Consider the following 13,027-nt stretch of genomic DNA (forward strand, 5'->3'; position numbering starts at 1 on the left):
GGACGACGAAGAACACAAGCTTTTTCTTTCTCCCAAATTTTCGAAAATATTAGGTGTGTGCTTGGTGAATTTTTGGCTGCTGAGGTAGTGATTTATGATGATAAAAAGACCTAGGACACTTATTTATAATTAAATTAACATGTTAATGGCTTTGGTTTTGGGCTTGCAAGCTTAAGGATAATTAGGCCTATTCAAATTAATTAAATTGGTCCCAATAACACTTATTTAATTAAAACTAAAGTTTATAAAATAAGTTTCCCAAAAATAATATTTTTGATTTTTTAAAATTTCTTGGTTGCCTAAAACCGGCTTTCTGTGAAAAATCGAGCTCGACTAGTAAAATAATTCTAACTCCAACATTTTTAGGAAAATTAAATCATTTTTCAATCATATTAGGAAGCCTTCCCATTATTTAATAAAAATTACATATTCTTGTCTTGGTCTTCCCCGGTCTCCTTTCCCCTACCTATTATCGAATATTCGGGTAAAATCCTTAATTTCATGTAATCATGTCATATTATCATTTAATATGAAATCATATATTTAATCATATAATAAATATCATACTAGCATTTAAAATCAATTAAATAAAAAATTAAGCAATTAAAATAATTTGCATGCATGTGTTTACATATGTTGGTTTTTCAGACGTTACAATATGATACATGTTTTACTGCGATTTACAGTACATGTTTAGATGCTTTCATGATTTAAGGATTAAATTTTTTGAAAAATTAGATTAAATTGCATGATGGGTTACGTTTAGAATCTGAACTATAATCAGATATCATGCCTCCCATACACGCCCCTAGAGCTGATCGCCGGGATGATACTATTGGAGGCGATAGAGGGCACCCACCTCCACCACCACCGCGAGGGGACGCAGCAACATGTGTACTAGAGTGTATATCCAGACTTATGGAGCAGGCGCAGCAAGCTCCTCGACCCCAGATTGACATCTATGAGTATTTCATACGGCTCAACCCGAAGGAGTTAGGGGGTGCCATGGATCCTTTCGTGGCGGAGGTTTTGATTCGATCCTTAGAACTATATTTTCAATATCTAGATATGAAGGATGGAGATCGGGTCAGCTACGCCACGTATATGCTAAGGGATGACGCGTCCCTATGGTGGGAGGGAGCCGCTCATGAGGTGGACTTGGCTACGCTTACTTGGTGCCAGTTCAAAGAGATCTTTTTCAACAAATTTTTTCCATCTGATGTCAGGGGTCGCCTGACGAGGGAGTTCGTGAGTTTTCAACGGGGGAACTCATATGTGGCATAATTTATCAAGAAGTTTGACAGAGGCTGTCACTTTGTGCCCTATATTGCTAGAGATGCCGCTCAGAAGCTGAGGAATTTCATTGAGGGACTGAGACCCACTTTGTGCCAGGATGTGATGTTTATGAGACCGGCGAGCTATGATGAGGCCACCGCCTGTGCTTCTCAGGGGGAACAGGTCCTCTGAGATATTGACGTCGAGATGCAGCAGAAGAGAGATCAGGACCAGCCTAGATCATAGCAGCAGAAGAACCAGTTTACAGGGCCAACGAGGCATCAGGGGTAGCAGAATCCTTAGGGACAATTTAAGAGGCCGGGACAACAGAGACCACCACAGGCACAAGGAGCTCCTAAGCCGGGGGACATATAGCCGTGCAAGCAGTGCAACCTGTTACACTTCGGCAAGTGCATGTGGGGGATCTTCAAATGTTTCATATGCGAGAAAGAGGGTCACAAGGCAGCAGATTGCCCAAAGAACAAGGGCCGCACTACTAGCAGGGCGTATGTGATGAACGCGAAGGAGGCATAGGCGGAGCTAGACTCTACGCTGATCACCAGTAACCCTTATGTTTAATGATTTAAATTTATCGTTGTGATTGCATGGGTTATATGATTGTTGTGAGAATTAATTAATGAGATTGAGAACATATAATAAATCAGGTTGCATGATCTACCTAGTTGAACTTCAGGATTGAATCAAAGGAGTTGGGAACTTTAAAGACCTAATTGCAAAAAAAAAAAATTTAACGGAATTTTTATGGTTATTTTCGAATTTTAGCAAATTGTTTTGAGTAAATTCGTAATTTCTGAGAGTTTTAATATTAATTGGGATAAATTCGAAATTTTAGGGGGATAAAAATGCAATTTTCAAAACCTTAAGGGCCAAATGCAATTTTCGTAATGTTCGAGGTAAATTCGAGATTTTTGATTGGGTACTAGAATTAAATCAGTAGTTTTCGAGGATTTTGGGATAATTTCTAATATAAAATATCTTAAGTTTCAATTCGATCAGATTTGATGGTATGCTTTGTGGAATGAAGGATATATATCTCAGGTGTAGCCACGTATGCATTGCTAGTTTCCGGAGCTACAAATTCGTTTATATCCGAATATTTTTTCAAGAGACTATGAATCATACCAGGGGCTATGGCCTTGGGTTTAAGAGTATCGATCCCATCTGAGGATCAGATGTTTACCTCACAGATAGTGAAGAGAATAGTGCTTCGGTTACAGAAGAATGCGGTGCAGACAGATTTGATTGTGCTACCGTTACCAGAGTTCGACATCATTTTGGGTATGGACTGGATCTTTTCGTACGGAGCTGTCATAGATTTTCGACGGAGATCGGTATCTGTCTAACCACCCAGCGGTAAGCCATTTTTATTTGAGGCAGCCAGACACCACCAGATGCCGCACATCATTTCTTGCATTTGTACGGGGAAGCTCATGGGGATGGGTTGCCAGGCATTTTTTGCCATTATCGTGACAGTGACCGAGCCAGTCAGTCAGAGGCTAGAGGAGGTCGAAGTGGTCAGAGATTTCTCCGGTGTGTTCCCTGGCGATGTTTCAAACATTCCACAGGACAAAGAGGTAGACTTTTCTACCGAGCTCATGCCAGATACAGTGCCGATTTCTAAGGCACCCTATCGCCTAGCACCTACAGAGATGAAGGAACTGAAGGATCAGATACAGGACTTGCTAGATAAGAGTTTCATTCGCCCTAGATTTTCTCCATGGGGTGCAACGATACTATTTGTTAAGAAGAATGATTGCAGTATACGGCTCTGCATTGATTACAGAGAACTGAACAGGGTCACAGTCAAGAACAAGTAACCACTGCTCAGGATCGAGGATCTATTTGTTCAGCTTCAGGGAGCATCAGTATTCTCAAAGATTGATCTCCGATCAGGATATCACCAGCTGAAGGTGAGAGAGTCTGATGTGCATAAGACGGCATTCAGGACGCGTTATGGGCACTATGAGTTTATGGTGATCCCTTCGGATTGACGAACGCGCCAGCGATCTTCATGGATCTCATGAATCGCGTTTTCTAGCTGTATTTTGATCAGTTCATCATAGATGACATCCTGATCTATCCGTAGAACAAAGAGGAACACAGTCATTATATGAGGACCGTACTGCAGAATTTACAGGACAGATGCTTGTATGCCAAAAATCATTTAAAATAAACCATTTTTAAAATCATTTAAGCATAATTAAATCATAAATCGTAAAATCATTTTTAAATAACTTTCAGCATAAATAAATCCTTCAAAAATAATTTAAAATAAGCTTTGAGCATAAATAAATCATTTAAAAATAGCTTTAATCCTCATCATAAATCATATATCTTAAAATCATTTTAATCATAAGCTTTCAATCATATATCATTTTGGGTGAAAATTTGATCCTTGAAATTGACTAGGTTTTATCCTCGGTCGACTGATCAGTCTTCAGCTCCACATGGTCCATGGGAGCGTGCACTAGGCTCCACCATGTAAATATGATCATCGCGGTTCCTTCAGGGGCCTTCTCCCATAGACGGGTTTTCTCTTGGGCCTTTTCCCACAAATGGGTTCGCTCTGGGCCTTTTCCCGTAGATGGCTCCCTCTGGGGCTTTTTCCCCTCACAACATCCCCATAAAATTGTAAGTTCACCGTCCTCAACATAATCGGATCCACGCCAAATCAGATATCATATGTCACAGTAAATTCACATCCCTCAAAATATTTTTCCTTTTCTTTAAAAAATAAAAAAATAACACAGCTTTCTAAAAATAGTTTTTTTAAACAGTAGAAATTGCACATCTTTACCATAAATCATAAAAATACATTGTATCATCAAAATCATCATTTTAAATCATAGAATATCATTTTACAAGCATTATGATCCTTCGGGAAGCTGCCAAGCGTTTACGTATTTTCTTAAGTGTAAAATTATCGTTTTGCCCCTAGACGTAAAATTTTTCGATATCTTTTTCTCACTTTTAATGACATGGACTTATTCTAAATAATTATTTAAGCTTAAATGTAATTTTCCATAATTTTATAAAGTTTAAAACTATGCTTTTAAATTAATTCTTTAATTAACATTTAGTGCAGCGATTAAATCCCGGATAAATTCAAAACTCATTATTTTGATCCCAAAATTTGAAACATAACATTTTTATTATTTATAATACCCTTGGAAGCCATGAACCGCATACGTCGACCCATGGTTCCGAATTTAGTCTTTTAAATTTCGAAATTGACACGTTAAGGACACACTGAGCCATCTCCTAAAATACTCCAGCCATGGTCAAGCCGCCTCGAGCCAAACCCGAGCCGACCCACCTAGGCACCCTCCTAACCAAGCCCAGCCCAAAGAGTTAGCCCCTAGCTTGCCTAAACTCCCCTAGAAACTGACCCAATTTCTGCACTCATGCTGCCTATTCACTCGAGACTCCTATGACCATAGAACTCTTCCAGTCGAGCCACCACCAAGCCCACCTGACCCTAACCATCCCTAGACCATGCCCAGACCCAACCTAGACCAGCCCATCCCCTGGAACCCAAGCAACGAACCCCCCCTGAATCAGAACAAGCTGCGTTTAACTCCATCTGCACGTAGGATTCTCCATCTCGCATGGGAATCTTTTGCCCAAGCCACCACTGAGTCCTATACACCCTAGCCATCCATAGTCACCGTCCAGACCACCTAACCCAGCCCTTAACCGAGCCACCCCCTGAAATTCTAGGCCACACCACAAACACCCTCAGGATGAGTCCTACGCAGCGAGGACTCTTCCCCAAGCCTGCTGCGTGAGTGGTAGCCAACTAGGACTCTACCAGGCCCTCTCCGCAGACCCTCCTCGAGCCCCAGCCAGCCCTGGCCAAGCCCCAAGGGACCATGCAAAGCAACCGATCCCTTGCACCCCAACAAGCACACACACCTTTTAAAAACTCCACGTTTCTTTTCTTCCCTTTGCATGATTGTTCCAGCTTGTTTTTCTTTTCAATATTATCGTGTTTTGTTCACAAACAAGCGTGTCCGTTGGGTCCATAACTATTCTTTTAAAACAATTGTAAAATCGTAAAAACGTTGAAAATACGTATCATACCGTAAAATAATCGAACCCACGTATTTTTCATGCATAATCAATTAAACATACATATGATGATTCGTATGATGTTTAAAAGGGTTTAGAAAACATGTCTTTGCGTTTATAACGCTCGAATATACGATCTTCGTCGAGGGTGCGACGTTGGACGACCGGACGACGAAGAATACAAGATTTTTCTTTCTCCCAATTTTTCGAAAATAATAGGTGTGTGCTTGGTGAATTTTCGGCTGCTGATGGAGTGATTTATGATGATAAAAAGACCTAGGATACTTATTTATAAATAAATTAACATGTTAATGGCTTTGGTTTTGGGCTTGCAATTTTAAGGATTATTAGGCCTATTTAAATTATTTAAATTGGGTCCAATAACACTTATTTAATTAAAAATAAAATTTTATAAAATAAATTTCCAAAAATAATAGTTTTGATCTTTTAAAACTCATTGGTTGCCTAAAACCGGCTTCAGGGGGAAAATCGAGCTCGACTCGTAAAATAATTTGAACTCCAACAATTTTAGGAAAATTAAATCATTTTTAAATCATATTAGGAAGCCTTGCCATTATTTAAAAAAAATTACATATTCTTGACTTGGTCGTCCCCGGTCTCCTTTCCCCTGCACATTATCGAATATTCGGGTAAAATCCTTAATTTCATGTAATCATGTCATATTATCATTTAATCATGCCATCATATATTTAATCATATAATAAATATCATGCTAGCATTTAAAATCAATTAAATAAAATAATTTGCATTTATGTTGTTTACATAGGTTGATTTTTCGGACGTTATAATCCATCCCCCCCTTTAAATAGAATTTCGTCCTCGAAATTTTCCTTGACTTGATAATTGCAAAGCTTAGATTTTCTTATCCATCTCAAACTTAACCTCTAACTGTAATCTTACTCTTCAACTCGGTCCTCAAAATCTTTAAAATTGCATTTCTAACCCAAAAATTCCTAAAGTCGACTTCTAAATCCAGCTCAAGTAGAATATCCAGCCTATTTTCTTATAAGTTCTTCATTATCCCATTCAATTCCTCTACCCAACATGCATTTAATCATTCTTCATGTTGCTTGCAACTAACATGTATATCATGTATCATATAAGCATTTAAAATAATCTTAAGCATATAAAATATAAAGCAGTAAAAACTCACATAGTTGAGGCGTGACTTCTTGAGCATCTCGGAGTGACAGTACACAACTCTTTGGGGAAAACCTTGGCTCTGATACCAACTGAAACGACCTCGACTTTTTTTCTAATCTTAAATCATAAATTCTAAATTTCTACATAAAATAATTTAACAAAATCATGGATCATAATAATTTAACGATTTAAAATTTAAGTGCATAGGAAATCCTAAATCATCGATTAACCAAAACTCCTAGATCGATTTTTAAAAAGATCAACTAACATTAAAAATAAAGCAAAAAATATTTCAAATAAATTCATTACCATAAATCTTTAATCTATCTAGTTAGTGCGGAAACATAAAGGCCATCGGGTGTGTATTGTTGCACTCGATCCACTCAAGCGTCAACGCCTCCCATAAATCATAAAATCCTGCATCATACAAACCTAGTGAGTCTAAAGAATCAACACGTTCTAAATATAGATAGCAAATAATATATATACAATCACATGCATTGAAAATCATATTTTTATTTTTAAAATATCTTTTGAACTTAAATAAAAAATTTAAAATCATTTAAGAATAATTAAATCTTAAATCGTAATCATTTTAAAATAACTTTAAGTATAAATAAATCCTTCAAAAATCATTTAAAATAAGCTTTGAGCATAAATAAATTATTTTAAAAATCATTTAAAAACAGCTTTTATCCTCATCATGAATCATATATCTTAAAATCATTTTAATCATAAACTTTCAATCATATATTATTTTGGGTGAAGTTTGATTCTTGAAAGTGACCAGCTTTTATCCTCAGTCGACTGAGCAATCTTCAGCTCCACATGGCTCATGGGGGTGTGCGCTAGGCTCCACAATGGAAATACGATCGTCAAGGTTCCCTGAGGTGCCTTCTCTCATAGACGGGTTTTCTCTGGGGTCTTTTCCCATAAATGAGTTCTCTCTGGGGCATTTTCCCGTAGATGGGCTCCCTCTAGGGCCTTTTCCCCTCACGACATACCCATAAAATTGTAAGTTCACCCTTCTCAACATAAACGGATCCCCCAAAAATCACATATCATATGTCTCAGTCAATTCACATCCCTCAAAATATTTTTTTTTCTTTAAAAATCATAAAATAACACAACTTTCCAAAAATAGCTTTTTAAAACAGTAGAAATTTGCACAGCTTTACCATAAATCAAAAAAATAAATATTATCATCATAATCATCATTTTAAATCATAGAATATCATTTTACAAGCAATATGATACTTCGGGACACTGCCAAGCGTTTAAGTATTTTCATAAGTGTAAAATTACCGTTTTGTCCCTAGACGTAAAATTTCTGGATTTTATCTTTTTCTCACTTTTAATGACATGGACTTATTCTAAATAATTATTGAAGCTTAAATATAATTTTTCATAATTTTATAAATCTTAAAACTAGACTTTTCAATTAATTCTTTAATTAACGTTTAGTGCGGCGATTAAATCTCGGATAAATTCAAAACTCATTATGTTGTTCCCAAATTTGAAATATAACATTTTTATTATTTATCCTACCCTTGGGAGCCATGAACCGCACCCGTAGACCAATGGTTCTGATTTTAGTCTTTTAAATTTCGAAATTGACACATATAAGGACACACCGAGCCATCTCCTAAAATACTCGAGCCATTGTCGAGCCTCTGGTGTGCTGTCGTTGACCACCAAATTAATTCCTACTGTTTTAAATAAAAGCGAGTGTAATGGTGAGTAGGGTCGAATCCACAGGGAACGGTAGATTTATTTCCTTTGATACTAAAAATAAAAAAGGGGGGATTTGTTTTGATAATTACTAAATAAAATAATTTAAACTAAAATTAACAAGCTAGAAAGAATACTGAATCTAGAATTGAAAATTAATCGACAAGAATAAATTGAAGAATTTAATGCGAGAAAAATACTGATTCAAGGGGATTCCACTATTTAATTATTTCACTGTTCATCGGTTAACCAATCATTTATTCATGTTATTCCAAGCAATTAACCTTAAAATAATAGGGATAGCCGCTAAAATTCTTGCGTTTTCCTAAATTAATTGACCGAACCCAGCATCCAGTCAAAACTTACCCATAATCAACTGGGCACGATAGCATTCCATATTAATTAAAGATAGCATTTTAGTTTCGTGAAAACAGTTAATCCTAAAATCTAACAACCGAGATAGCTTCAATTGGAAGATCTAGTTCCGTCGATTTATTTAGATTACACAAGTTATGATAGCACAACACATCTAACCTATTGCTACTCACGTACCAATCGTTCATGACAATTACGGATCACTGAATTCATGGTTAGCATTAGAAAATCATACATCAAATTAAATTGTCAGATTAATTGACGTATAACTTTCGTATAAATAAATAATAAATCAACGAATACTTGGGGAAACAAGAATGATAAATTAAAGTGCAAAAACCTCACAATAATAAAATTAAAATAGTAGACTATCCCTTGAATCAGACTAGAAAATTAACCTAACATAGTTTGATCTACAATATCAATGAAAGTTAAATAAAGAAAAATAAACAAAATTATGAAAACTACATTCAAAGGAAAATTGACACCACAAAAATCATTTGCCTTCCACATGAGTTGTTAGTGATTGGATGAAAATCTTCTCTGCCGCCTCCCTTGTACTTGTGTTACGTGAGATTAGAAATTGGTTCAGGAGATCTTTTTTTCAGTCTGATTCTTTTTTTATTCTTGTGCTGCGGCTGGAGTGGTTGATTTGGGCCTTTTTTATTTAAGCTAAAAAGCCCACTAATCTTAATTAATCATAAATAATATATATAAAATAATAGAAAATATTTTATCTATATTTTCTCTCCTTGCAATTTTTGGCAGCTGAACTATTGTCACAAGGCGTGGCCACGCCTTATTCCAGAACTTCTTTTGGTTTGGTCATTCACTTTCAAACTCTATCTTGGAAACTTCAAATATGATAAACATCACATTTTTAACTCAAATTTGCTCCAAGACCGCGAAAGTTCCTCCTACAATAAAATTACACAAAAAATGTATCAATTAAACATATCGGAGGTTGAAATAACAGAAAATATGAAAATAAAATACTAACTATTATGAACCTATCAAAATCATCGAGCCAAACTTGAGCCAACCCACCTAGGCACCCTCCTGACCAAGCCCAGCCCAAAGAACCAGCCCCTAGCTAGCCCAAACTCTCCTGGAAACAGACCCAAGTTCTACACACAAGCTGCCTATTCACTCGAGACTCCTAGTGACCCTAGGACTCCTCCAGCCGAGACACCACCGAGCCCACATGACCCTAACCATCACTGGACCACTCCCAGACCCAACCCATACCAGCCCAACCCCTGGAACCCAAGCAGCGAACCCACCCTTGAATCAGAACAAGCTGCGTGTAACTCCATCTGCACGTAGGAGTCTCCCTCTCGCATGGGACTCTTTTGCCCAAGCCACCACCATGTCCTACACACCCTAGCCATCCCTAGTCACCATCCAAACCACCTATACCAGCCCCTAACCGAGCCACCTCCCTGAAATTCTCGGTCACACAATAAACACCCTCGGGATGAGTCATATGAGACGAGGACTCTACCCCAGCCCTGCTGCGTGAGTGGTAGCCAACTAGGACTCTACCAGGCCCTCTCCCCAATCCATCCTCGAGCCCCAGCCAGCCCTGGCCAAGCCCCAAGGGACCATGCAAAGAAACCGTGCCCTTGCACACCAACAAGCACACACACCTTTTAAAAACCCCATAGTTCTTTTCTTCCCTTTGCACGATTGTTCCAGCTTGTTTTTCTTTTCAATATTATCATGTTTTGTTCACAAACAATCATATTTTATCGTGTTTTGGCAGCGTGTTCGTTGGGTTCATAACGATTCTTATAAAAAAATCGTAAAATCATAAAAACGTTGAAAATACGTATTATACCGTTGAATAATCGAACCCACATATTTGTTATGAATAATCAATTAAACAGACATATTATGATTCATATGATGTTTAAAAGGGTTTAGAAAACGTGCATTTGCGTTTATAACGCTCGAATATACGATCTTCGACGAGGGTGCAACGTTGGACGACCGGACGACGAAGAACACAAGCTTTTTCTTTCTCCAAAATTTTCGAAAATAATAGGTGTGTTCTTGGTTAATTTTCGGCTGCTGATGGAGTGATTTATGATGATAAAAAGACCTAGGACACTTATTTATAAATAAATTAACATGTTAATGGCTTTGGTTTTGGACTTGCAAGCTTAAGGGTAATTAGGCCTATTTAAATTAATTAAATTGGGTCCAATAACACTTATTTAATAAAACTAAAAGTTTATAAAATAAATTTCTCAAAAATAATATTTTTGATTTTTTAAAACTCCCTGGTTGCCCAAAATCGTCTAACCGAGAAAAATCGAGCTCGACTCGTAAAATAATTAGAACTCCAACATTTTTAGGAAATTAAATCATTTTTAAATCATTAGGAAGCCTTGCCATTATTTAATAAAAATTACATATTCTTGTTTTGGTCATCTCCGGTCTCCTTTCCCCTGCCTATTATCGAACATTCGGGTAAAGTTCTTAATTTCATGTAATCATGTCATATTATCATTTAATCATACAATCATATAATAAATATCATGTTAGAATTTAAAATCAATTAAATAAAACAATTAAGCAATAAAAATAATTTGCATGCATGTGGTTTACATAGGTTTGTTTTTCAGACGTTACAATATGATACATGTTTTATAGCGGTTTTACATGTTTATATGCTTTCATGATTTAAAGATTAAATGTTTAGAAAAATTAGATTAAATTTCATGATGGGTTACATTTAGAATTTGGACTGTATTCAGATATTATGCCTCCTATACGCGCCCTAGCACTGATCGCCAGGATGATACTACTGGTGGCGATAGAGGCCACCCACCTCCACCACCACCGTGAGGGGACGCAGCAACCTTTGTACTAGAGTGTATTTCTAGACTTATGGAGGAGGCGCAGCATGTTCCTCGACCCCAGACTGACATCTATGAGCAGTTCAGATGGCTCAACCCGAAGGAGTTAGGGGGTACCACGGATCCTTTCGTGGCGGAGGTTTGGATTCGATCCTTGGAGCTACATTTTCAGTATCTGGATATGAAGGATGGGGACCGGGTCAGCTGCGCCACGTATATGCTGAGGGACGACGAGTCCCTATGGTGGAAGGGAGCCGCTCAAGGGGTGAACTTGGCTACGCTTACTTGGTGCCAGTTCAAAGAGATATTTTTCAACAAATATTTTCCATCTGATGTCAGGGGTCGTCTGACGAGGGAGTTCGTGAGTCTCTGACAGGGTAACTCGTCTGTGGCAGAATTTATCGGGAAGTTTGACAGAGGATGTCGCTTTGTGCCCCATATTGCTAGAGATGCCGCTCAGAAGCTGAGGAATTTCATGGATGGACTGAGACCCAATTTGTGACGGGATGTGATGCTTATGAGACCGGCAAGCTATGATGAGGCCACCGTTTGTGCTTTTCAGGCAAAACAAGCCCTCCGAGATATTGACGTCGAGATGCAGCAGAAGAGGAATCAGGACCAGCCTAGCTCATAGCTGCAGAAGAACCAGTTTATAGGGCCACCGAGGCACCAGGGGTAGCAGAATCCCTAGGGACAGTTTAAGAGGCCGGCATATCAGAGCCCACCACAGGCACCAGGGGCTCCTAAGTCAAGGGACAGATAGCTGTGCTAGCAGTGCAACCTGTTACACTTCGGCAAGTTTATGTTTGGGATCTTCAAATGTTTCATATACGAGGAAGAGGGTCACAAGGCGGCAGATTGCCCTAAGAACAAGGGCCGCACTACTAGCAAGGCGTATGTGATGCACGCGGAGGAGGCATAGGCGAAGCCAGACTCTACGCTGATCACCAGTAACCCTTATGTTTAATGATTTTAATTTATCGTTGTGATTGCATGTGCTATATGGTTTCTGTGAGAATTAATTTATGAGATTGACAACATATAATAAATCAGGTTTCATGATCTACCTAGTTGAACATAAGGATTGAATCAAAGGAGTTGGGAACTTTAAAGACCTAATTGCAAAAAAAATCGGAATTTTTATGGTTGTTTTCGAATTTTTACAAATTTTTGTGAGTAAATTCGTAATTTCCGAGAGTTTTAATATTATTTGGGATAAATTCGAAATTTTGTGGGGATAAAAATGTAACTTTCGAAACTTTAAGGGCCAAATGCAATTTCCGTAATGTTCGAGGTAAATTCGAGATTTTTGATTGGGTACTTGAATTAAATCAGTAGTTTTCGAGGATTTTGAGATAATTGCTAATATAAAATTTCTTAAGTTTCAATTCTATCAGATTTGATGGTATGTTTTGTCGTATGAAGGATATATATCTCAGGTGTAGCGACGTATGCATTGTTAGTTTCCGGATCTACACATTTGTTTATGTCCGAATCTTTTGTCAAGAGACTAGGAATCTTACCAG

The sequence above is a fragment of the Primulina tabacum genome, chromosome 15 (assembly GCF_025594145.1).
Source record: "Primulina tabacum isolate GXHZ01 chromosome 15, ASM2559414v2, whole genome shotgun sequence".
Classification (NCBI taxonomy): Eukaryota; Viridiplantae; Streptophyta; class Magnoliopsida; order Lamiales; family Gesneriaceae; genus Primulina; species Primulina tabacum.